This window comes from Bidens hawaiensis, unplaced genomic scaffold (assembly GCF_021521415.1).
Source record: "Bidens hawaiensis isolate Kalapana, Puna unplaced genomic scaffold, B.hawaiensis_p1.1 tig00018764_1, whole genome shotgun sequence".
NCBI classification, from domain to species: Eukaryota; Viridiplantae; Streptophyta; class Magnoliopsida; order Asterales; family Asteraceae; genus Bidens; species Bidens hawaiensis.
Window position 1 is genome coordinate 451,517 of NW_027492849.1, and position 12,003 is coordinate 463,519.

Here is a 12,003-nt window from a genome sequence, read left to right on the forward strand (position 1 = left end):
GAATGAGAGAAGGAAGAGGGAGGGGACGGCGGAAAGAAAGAGAGAGAGAGGCGGGAAGGAAAATATATATTATTATTAAAAGTAAAATATAAGTATAAATAAATATTAAATCATAAAAGAAAGAGATCGGGTCAGAGAAACGGGTACCTGGGTCGGGTCGGATCGGGGCAGATGTTACAGTCTCCCCTACTTTAAGAAATTTCGTCCCGAAATTTATCTCGAAGTAGGTTGCGCAGAGAACAGGTGCGGGTACTTGATCTTCATTTGATCTTCCCTTTCCCATGTAAACTCGGCTCCGCGCTTGGACTCCCAGCGAACCTTAACAATAGGGATACGACTGCGCTTGGTTTGCTTAACCTCGCGATCCATAATCTCAACAGGCTTCTCAACGAAATGCATAGTTTCATCAACTTGAACTTCATCAAGTGGAATGTGAAGGTTCTCGTCAGCTAAACACTTCTTGAGATTGGATACATGGAACGTTGGATGCACATTACTGAGCGCGGGTGGCAGGTCAAGTCTGTAGGCAACTTTTCCCACACGCGCGAGAATCTTGAATGGTCCAACATAACGAGGAGCAAGCTTACCTTTCTTCCCAAAGCGGACAACACCCTTCCAGGGCGACACCTTGAGGAGAACAAGATCACCAACTTGAAATTCGAGAGGCTTTCGCCTACGATCTGCGTAACTCTTCTGTCGGCTTCTGGCAGTCAGCAGATGATCACGGATCTTGGCGATTTTATCGGTTGTCTCTTGAACAAGTTCGGGTCCTGTGATTTGAGCTTCTCCCACCTCGCTCCAACAAATCGGGGAGCGGCACTTACGACCGTAAAGTGCTTCAAATGGGGCCATACCGATACTGGAATGATAGCTGTTATTATAAGAGAACTCGATCAAAGGCAGGTGTGAATCCCAATTACCTCCAAAATCAAGAACACAAGATCGGAGCATATCCTCAAGAGTTTGAATAGTTCGCTCAGACTGACCGTCAGTCTGAGGATGATATGCCGTACTCATGTCCAAGCGAGTTCCTAGCGCAGATTGGAGAGATTTCCAAAAGCGAGATATAAAACGGCCATCGCGATCGGATATGATGCTCAAAGGAGTACCATGGCGGCAGACAATTTCCTTGACATAAAGCTGCGCGAGTTGCTCAACACGGTAGTTTTCACGAATGGGCAGGAAGTGAGCAGACTTAGTCAATCGATCCACTATTACCCAAATGCTATCATGCTTGCTTGCTGTCAAAGGTAACTTGGTAATAAAGTCCATTGCTACACATTCCCATTTCCACGTAGGAATTTCTGGTTGTTCGAGAAAACCAGATGGGCGTTGGTGTTCAGCTTTCACTTTAGAACAAGTCAGGCATTTAGCTACGAACACAGCAATATCCTTTTTCATACCGGGCCACCAATAAGTTATGCGCAAATCCTTGTACATCTTATCAGCGCCAGGATGAATAGAATACCGAGATTTGTGCGCTTCACTCAGGATATCAGCGCGAAGATTCTCATCAAAGGGGATCCAGATGCGATTAAGATAGCAGAGAATTCCACTCAGATTAGGGACAAAGTGCGCTTCCGCGCCACACGCTAACTCGGCGCGAAGGTTACCATTACTGATGGATGCGCGCTGCGCGTCACGAATACGCGATTCAAGGTTGCTTTGAATCGGCGCGAAGTGAAGCTGGGTGCGCGGCAAGATACAGTTAAGCTGGCAGGGTTTTCGGCTGAGCGCATCGGCTACCACATTAGCCTTACCAGGATGATACCGGATCTCACAATCGTAATCGCTGATGAGTTCGTTCCATCGGCGCTGCCTCATGTTAAGTTCCTTTTGATCAAAGATATGCTGAAGGCTTTTATGGTCAGTGTAAAGGATACACTTAGTACCATAAAGGTAGTGTCTCCAGATCTTCAAGGCAAAAACAACTGCACCAAGTTCGAGATCGTGAGTTGTATAATTCTTTTCATGAACCTTAAGTTGCCTTGATGCGTAAGCGATAACCTTGCCTCGTTGCATAAGAACACAACCGAGACCTTGGTTGGATGCATCGCAATACACGACAAAATCATCATTACCCTCAGGTAGCGCAAGAACAGGAGCTTCACACAACAAACGCTTGAGCGTCAGAAAGGCTTCTTCTTGCTTCGAGCCCCAAATATACGGTTTTCCTTTGTGCGTCAGAGCTGTTAAAGGCAAAGCGATCTTCGAGAAGTTCGAAATAAAGCGCCGGTAATAACCAGCTAAGCCTAGAAATGAACGGATCTCAGAAGGAGAGGATGGCGTAATCCAGTTCTTGATTGCTTCAATCTTGGATGGGTCGACATGAATACCCATCTTGTTTACAACATGACCAAGAAACTGTACTTCATCAGACCAGAATTCACACTTGGAAAGCTTAGCATAGAGCTGCTCGGTTCGAAGCTTCTGCAACACCAACCGAAGATGTTGCTCATGCTCGGCCTTGGTCTTAGAATACACCAGAACATCATCGATAAACACGATCACGAATTTATCCAAGAAAGGCCTACACACCCGATTCATTAGATCCATGAAAACGGCGGGTGCGTTGGTTAGACCGAAGGACATGACCAAGAATTCAAAATGGCCATAACGAGTTCGAAAAGCAGTCTTCGGAACATCTTCATCGCGGATGCGCAACTGGTGATAGCCAGAGCGGAGATCGATCTTGGAAAAACAAGAGGCACCTTGGAGTTGATCAAAGAGGTCGTCAATACGCGGTAAAGGATACCGGTTTTTAATGGTGAGTTTGTTCAACTCGCGGTAATCAATACACATGCGAAACGATCCATCCTTCTTTTTAACGAACAACACCGGAGCACCCCAGGGCGAAGAGCTAGGGCGAATGAATCCTTTAGCAGTCAACTCTTGAAGTTGGCTTGCCAATTCTTGCATCTCAGCGGGCGCAAGACGGTAAGGAGATTTAGCTACGGGGGAAGCACCAGGGACAAGATCAATACGGAACTCGACTTCACGAGCGGGAGGGAGTGCTGGATTGGTTAAGGCATAGTTATGGACTGCAGGAGGTGCTGGGTAGGTTGACAGAGGGTTAGGCGCGTAAACTGGGGGTTGGTAAGCGGGTTGCTGGACAATGGGCGGGTTGGTAAGCGCATAGGCCTTGCGCCTGCGCTTGAGGTTGTTACGGTTTGAGGGTTCTGGTTTGGTTTCTGCGGGTTCAGGGACAGTTTTGGTGGTTTTGGTCTTCTCAGTTCCCCGCAGGAACAGAGTTCCTGCTCTGACATGGTTGTCGCTGAGCACAGCGGCCAACTCAATGGCGTCAGAGAGGGTAACTGGGTTTCTGGCCCATACAGAATCTTGAATTTCCATGGGGAGACCCCCAAGGAATTTCTCGATTGCTCGGCGTGAAGGGGTAACAAGGTGAGGGACCAGTAAGCTTAGCTCGTGGAAGCGCGTCGCGTACTCGCGCGCTTCACCGCTGTACTGCTTCAAGTTCCAAAATTCTTCCTCCAGGCGCTTAACTTCGTTGGGAGGGCAGAATTCTCGCGTAAGAATTTCCTTGAATTCCTCCCATGTTATGCTAGAAGCAGCCTCTGCGCCACGCGCATGGGCTACTCCATTCCACCATGTAAGCGCTCTGGATTCCAGGACACTGGAAGCATATAGGGTTCGTCTGTCTGAGGGGCATTGGGTGTGAAGGAAAGTGTTTTCTATCTTCTCGAGCCACTGGAGCATCACGGTGGCTCCTTCGAGACCTGTGAACTTTGGAGGGTTACCCGCATTAAATGACTTAATGTTATAACTCGAGGTGTTGGTATTGTTTTGGCTCAAAGCTTGGGCTATTGCGGCGGCCATTTCCTGTGAACGTTGCTGTCTACGCATGCGCGAGGCTTCTCTTCTCTGAAATCGGCGAGATAGCGGAGGCATTCTATAAAAATTTTAATTTTAGTTAATATCTTGGTTTTAGCGCAAAGTTTTAATCTTATAAAGCTTGGTTTCACGGAGTCAGTTACAGTCAACAGTTAAAGTAAAATAAATGATCCTAAATGCAGACTTAATAAAGGTAACAAATTCGAATCAGAAATCGACAATTCATGTATCACCATGACTTTCCGAATTCCCAATTTAAAATATACGAGTAAACGAGTATTGGAGATTGACGATTCATGTATCACCATGACTTTCCAATCTTCAATATAAAATATACAAGAAAATGAGTATTGGAGGTTGACAATTCATGTATCACCATGACTTTTCAAGTCTCCAACCTCAGAACATAATCGTAAATGGAAATTGAAAATCAACTATTCATGTATCACCATGACTTTTCGGGTTTTCAAATCCCACAAACGAATATGTAAGTAAAATCAATAAAAATCGAAATTCAACCAAAATCGAAATATCGCGAAATAAAACATAAAATCATATACTGCGCAAGTGCGAGCATATTCATAAATAACGAGTAATTAACAATAAGCGCGCAAACATGAGATTTCTCTCAGGCGCGAGAAGGGACTCTTAGGTATTCTAGGCCGTTACGTCTAACCACCTATCCTAAAGTCAACGAGCTCTGATACCAATCTGTAACACCCCGACCAAAGGCGGATTATACATCGGGGCGCCACATATTGTTTCATTACTCGTGACACTATTGGTGTCAATATTTATTAATACACATTTTATCGCGCACGCGCAGCGGGGAAAATAAAGAACATAAATCAAACATAAATCAATATATTATAAATTATAACATTCAAACATCATTAACTTGTCCTGATACATTTTAATTCTAGGTCCAAAAGTAAAAACGTCCTACGTGTCCACAAGCTCCAAAACAGCTACTGCAAACCTGAACATGTGTTAAAATAAACGTCAAACACTTGCGTGTTGGTGAGAAATCAAGTTTAATACAATACATAGATAACAATAAATCTGCGCGCATCATGTGTATGTCTGGTTTTCAACAAGGGTGTAATCTGATCGGGACCAACTCTAAGAGACAAGACTGCCAGTGCTCACAATTGAGCTCACAAACAAGACTAACTGTGCATGTGTAAACAAAAGAGAAAATCATAAACGAATGTTCTCCCGTGTTCATCTAATGGTACCATGAAAACTGCGGAATAGACCGACAAGACGGTTAATGATCCACACATACAAATAAACAGCCAAGTCTACGTCCTCAACACATGGGATACTGCGCGACTAAAGTTCATAAACAGTTTAAGACTCAAGTTTTGTATGAACACATGAACATCCCAAAGCATTTAAAATAAAAAGGGATTAGATACGAGATAACTCACTTGATAAACGATGCGGTGAAAGATAAAGCAAGAACCAACTTTAAACAAGCACAAGTTAACCTATAAGTAAAGATTATTGTTTTAACGATCGGTTTTAAGTCTTGATTATAAGTTAGCATAATTAATAAGTAAATTATTTTATATATATATATTACCGGAAAACAGAGCAGAACAGGGAGGAAGACGGAGGCAAGAGAGGAGGGAGGCGGCTGAAGAACAACGGCAGAGAGCAAAAAGGGAGGAAGAGAATAAGTGTAGTGTGTGAAGTGTTAAGAAAATAGTACTATATATAGGCAAACCCTAGGGGACACAAACCCTAGAAAAGATCTCCAAAAGTAAAAGAAAAGATATCAACAGTAAAAAGTTCTGAAAAGTAAAGATATCAAAAGATATGGCAGCTGCAGGGAGCAAGATAAAGCTGACAGGGAACAGTAACAGGCATGGGCGGTTCAGATAAAGGTACTGGTCAAGCATGGCAAAAGCAGATCTCAAAAGATAATGTCAGTCACTTTTTCTACCAACCAATGGGGGTTGGTACGCATGCTGCGCCGAAAGTAACTATTCAGACATTAGATAGGTTAGGTCAACAGCACAGAAGATAAGACAACACAAAAGCATACAGGCTGGAATAAACAGAAGATACAAGGGTTAAGCGCGGGAAGGCTGAGTGCGCGAGCGCGAAGGCTGGCACAACAATCCTTAGCGCACTGCGGGAAGAATCACAAATCCTTAGCGTGCTGCGTGAAGAGCAAGAATTCTAAGCGCATCGCGGGAAGAACATACATTCTTAGCGCATTGCGGGAAGAACATGCATTCTTAGCGCGCTGCGAGAAGAGTTCTCTTCACGCATCGCAGGAACAAGATGTCTTCACGCAGGCTTCCATATAAGGAGTCTGGCGCGTGGAGCTGCAGACATCCTTAGGCGGGAAGAACCAAAGGACAAGCCGGAGGGAAACAAGGCGTAAGGGCGGGACGGCGACAAGAGGGAAAAGAAGGCGGAATGAGAGAAGGAAGAGGGAGGGGACGGCGGAAAGAAAGAGAGAGAGAGGCGGGAAGGAAAATATATATTATTATTAAAAGTAAAATATAAGTATAAATAAATATTAAATCATAAAAGAAAGAGATCGGGTCAGAGAAACGGGTACCTGGGTCGGGTCGGATCGGGGCAGATGTTACAATCGTGTCCCAATACCCGTACCAAATTTTTCGGTATCGTACGGGTACGGTACCCGCTTATGTACCACTTTTCCTTTTTATATCCACATCTCTAATGATCTTGAAATTGACACCGGTACGAGTAACAAACAACATGAATTAATCCGGGTAATGATATGTTTACAAGTAACAAACAATATGAATTGACTTGAGTCCATGTTTTTTATGATATATAATCTAAATGATGTTGATGCATGATGGCTGATGATGTTCGATGCTCTAAGAGTTGGTTGATTGATGATGGTTGAAGTGAGAAGAAGAATGAAATATGGAGAATTAACCCTAATCGTTATGTGAAATATTAATATTATTTATAATGATAATGATAAGTTTGATTATTATATGAAGAATTTAATATAGAGAATTTATTTATATATAGTAAATATTGAGAATCACATAAAAATCTCTACACATTCCAAACGGGTAAAATATACCGAATGTACTCATACCCGTACCAAAATTCAGCAAAAATGAGTACCAATACTCGTACCGAATATACTAAATCGGTACGAGTACGGGTATTTGAGACAATGCTTATCCCTACTGTAAATATTAATGCTTGAGCTAAATCTTGGCTTGTACAATAGTGATTATAGAGCAAAAATGTTACAAACTTTTATTTATTATTTTATCAACATATGACGATCTTTCAAATAGTATACAAGAGAGTAAACATCTTAATTTTCAACATGTATAAATGGTTCGCGTATGACACAAGTATAATAAGTAGGATGATATTGTATATGTGAATTAAATAGGTCATATTCACGTGTTGTTGGGTTGAATAACAGGAAACTTGAAATTTTCATACGAAGCCAACATTTGTATCATACACACACAAACTCAAATACAACTCAGATGATCGCGATAACATTTAAGTAACTTTTAACCCAATTATTTTATCCGTATCATCGGTCTTAAATTACAAAAGACGTAATTTTATACAATAATAACCAAGTTTTAAAGTGTTTTAATTAGGTCACTCAACTTTAAAAAATGTTCCAGTTAAGTCACTCAACTTTCATATTTTATTAAATTAAGGATTTTAACATGTTTTTTAGCGTTTTCTTTTTTGTTTCACATAAGAAATTTTTCTATCTTTTTTTTATGTTGACGTTGAGTGGCGACGTGAATTTTATTTTTATTTTTTAATTTGAATATAATTAATGTTTTTTGTAATTTTTTAAATATAACTACATATATTGCAAATTCCGACACTCACATCTTATCCTCCATTTATTTCTTGACGCATAAAAAAATCGGTGAGGCTTGATTTGAAGATGCAGTGACCTGATTTAAGGAAAATATGTATAAATGGCCTAATTGGAACACTTTTGACAGTTAGTTTTATAAAACAACTGCTCTTGCACTAATATATATAAATCAATGGATTAACCAACAAACCCTCGAGGTAATTGACATGATACAATTGCGTTTAGATAAACGAATTCACGGGTATAAATCTAAACTGGCCCAACTCGTGTAAACAAAACTCAAAATTCATAACTTATATTATTTTGTTTTGTATTATATCACAAAATTCTCTCTCTGTTATTATATCATTTCCCTTGACAATAATGATATATGTATCGTTAAAGACACAAAGACAAATACCATCATTTACATTTGGCACACAATTTAGTTGTTGGCTCTCCTGAATGAAATCTTTATCTTTGATTGTGATGGATTATAATTAAATTCTTCGGATTTGACAAGATAATGATTTGGTTTCACATGTAATGTTTTCTAAAAATGTCTTGTTTAATTTTTATTTTTATGATAAAAACCAACAAAGTTCAAAACTGAGATGACTTCAATCGAATCGAGATTACACTAATAGAAATCATAAAGCTATATTTGTTTAGAATGAGTAGATTAAAAACCCTACTTTTTTATGGGTCCGGGCCCGTTATTTTATACCATCACGGTTTTAAAAAATTGTTCGGGTGTATAATCATGGATGCATTAAGATTAAGTTGAAAAACAACAAAAAATAGAAAAAAACATTTTACTTCAATGAACAAATAAATCAAACACAATGTCTAACTAACTAATGCTACAAGATTAGCATGGTAGTTTACCATTGTCACGTGACAGTTGTGAATTTATACGTGTTATATGTTATCAACTACTCGTTTTAATGTGTTCAATACAGTATAGACATCCAACAATCAAGTGATACCAATTTACTAAACCTTCTAGAAGAGTGACATAAGTAAAATTAACAATCAATGGTTTGAAATGTTTTCCTTTCAATATTATTAGTTGTTCATAATAATTTAAAAATGATAAAATTGGTGTTTAACTATAATACATATATATAACTGACTATTCTAAGAATTTAATAAATATTGAATGTTAAACAACCACAAACTATCAAATTATAGAACCCTTAAACTTTCAAAGTGTAAAAATCAAACTACAAACTAGTAGAATAAGTTTTAAATTGATAACGGAAATGACTTAATCGGCTTATGAAAAATACCTAGTTAAGATATTTATAGATTTATTTATTTTTCTTAAACAATAATAACATTAATAAGTAACTAATCATTAAGTAATACGGAGTAGTTATTACCAGAAAATTTAGTTTTTAATAACTTTATAATATACAAATAATTTTTTCATAATAAAAGCAAAGTACATTTTTCTACTATTAGTTTGGCGCCGCAGGGCCGGGCCCGTTTCCTTCACACATTCCCTACTTTCCGTCCACAACTTATATTATTATTTATTAATTTATTAATAATAATGATAATCCCTCAACATATGGACCGCTAGGGTCTCCGTCCGTCCGGACTAGTCGCCAACTCGGGCTACCTTTATCCAATGGGGACCGCGTACGGAGTACCCGGCGCTACTTAGTTGGCCGTTCAAAAAAAAAGTTTATCATTAATTTCTCCTAATCTGATAAAAAGCTAAAACACCACCACAATAATATAGAAATTAATAGTTTTAAATAGAGATATATCATTACTTTTTCATGAGTGTAACGTGACAACAGACACGTAACAAGTCTTTATACTTGTGTAATTGATACGTCGTAATGTAGCATCGAACGCAATTTTTTTTTAATAATTGCCTGTTATGAGTTCTATGCATTTTTTTTAATAACTTCCTGTCATCGAACGCAATTTTTTTTAATAATTTCCTGTTATGACCTTTATGATTTGTGACCCGAACCAATCCGACCTGACCCGTTTACCAGTCCTACTTGTTAGTTTTATGTTTTAACTATCATATATAAAACGATAATCTATATTCTTAAAAAAGATTATCACGTTTTGCTTAAGTGTCATTCCACGTTCACTCTCACAAACTTTTAAATGTCTATTATTCATTTATTTGATAATATCAATTTAGTAAATATATATTTTTGGTTTCCTTATATCTTTAAATTTTAATAAAATTTGTACTATTGACAGTATATATAACATTTTTTTTGTTTAAATGTTACATATTTTTAGAAAACCCGTATAGTCTAAAAAAAAGTTCAACAATTAAACAAAATAACCAAATGATTATTTATAAATTGTCATGTATAATAGTTTTATTTTTATATATTAACAATTGTATGATAAGTGTGTTGTTAGAGTATATTTTGATTATCTATGAATTTTCCTTAATACCTTTTTTTATATTAATTATCCGTATGATACATATATTATATAATCCTATCTTTTAAGTTTTATAACACTACATACGTGATGCTTACGCGTGATTTTTTTTTCTTTAAAGTTTATTACATATTAAACATACTTTATATTTGGTCGAAAAATAATATTAATAACAAAATAATAAGTTTTTAGCATGCGGGAAAAGAGTCTCACGTGCTCCCCACCTGTCAGCTGGACACGTATTATATAAATTCATATTTTATAATTTTTATTATTTTTTATATTTTTTAACTTTCATATCCATATCTAGCCCTGCTTGCGGTGCGCACATATAATGTATATATGTGTGAACCCTCGGGTGGGCAAAAGTGAAATTGCACTAATTTTGACGTTATTTTACTAATCTCGTGAAAATAACGTTAAAAGTGACGGACGGTTAATCAGGCATCATGTAGTGGCGTTGATAGCTGAAAGATAAGGGTGCATGCACCGATCAGCCGGTGTCCCGATGATTGAGTGCTATGTGCCTTATGTCTAAAGCTTGATGCAAAACTACTATCGAGCCGGGGGTCTCACCGGAAGCAGCCTCTCTATCCCTATGGGGTAGAGGTAAGGCTGCCTACATCTTACCCTCCTCAGACCCTACCATAGCTTTGCTATTGGTGGGATATACTGAGTACGATGACGAACTTTCATATCCATATCAAATTCTAGGTTACCCCAAAATATAGAACACATACTTTAGGATTGAGTTGTAACCAAAAACATCCTTAATTCATGTTTTGCGGTCTCCAGCTTAAATCTTTGCTCCTTCTTTAATCAGGGACGAACCATAGCGAGGCCAGGGGTGGCCCGTTTCTCCCAGCTATTTTACGTGGTTATGTAAATTAACCAATTTTTTCGCACGAAAATTTGTATATGTAATGTAATTTTATAGTTTTCGACCTAAAATTTGAGTCCACTCCTCTCGTTTATGAAAATTTCCACACAATTTGAGCCCCCTTTACACTTTCGTCCAAACTTCGCCACCATCTTTAGTGGTGTGCTTGGTATGGTTCGGTGCGGTTTTTGGCTAAAACCAAACCGAAAACCAAAAAAATCCGTTTTTTGGAGTTTTTGAAACCATTCGGTTTCGGTTTTTGTTTTGGTTTCAGTTTTTGCCATTTTAGCTTGAAAATTTTAGGCCGAAAAAAAAGTTGGCAAAAGATAATGAAGTTATGTATAAATAACTTTGTTAATTGTAAAATAATAGATTGTTATATATTTGATCAAAAATCTTGGAGTTACATATTTATTAAATTCTTATAAATTACTTAATATAAAACATAAAAAACAAAAATTTAGGAATTCGGTTCGGTTCGTTTTTTTTTCTGTTTTTTACATGCAAAACCAAAACCGAACAGTTAGTGCGATTTTTACAAAAACATAAAACTAAACCGTCGGTTTTTGTTTCGTTTTGGTTTTTTCGGTTTCTTGCACACCCCTGTCCGTCTTCACCTCCAGTTATGCTAAACTAGTTATTGTATAGATTATAGTATACTTTTATAATTATGTATAGCCTTTTTAAATAAGAGGTCCAATGTTCAATAAAAGTATTTTTGATATCTTTTATTGCATCTCAGGCAATGAACCAAAAAAGTGGAGTCAGAATAGTATTATTCTGTAGGGGAATAGGGTTAAACTTAATCTTTTGGCTCAATGATTTGCATATTTTATTTAATACTTATAGATTAATAGAAAGTGGGATTATAAAGTATGATCATCAAACAAATCACAGAATCTTTGATAATTTAACCCATTAAATATATGATTGAATCCATCGTATGACGGAAAGTGATACGAATAAAGAAATGAAAAGCATATATATAGATTATATAATATATATA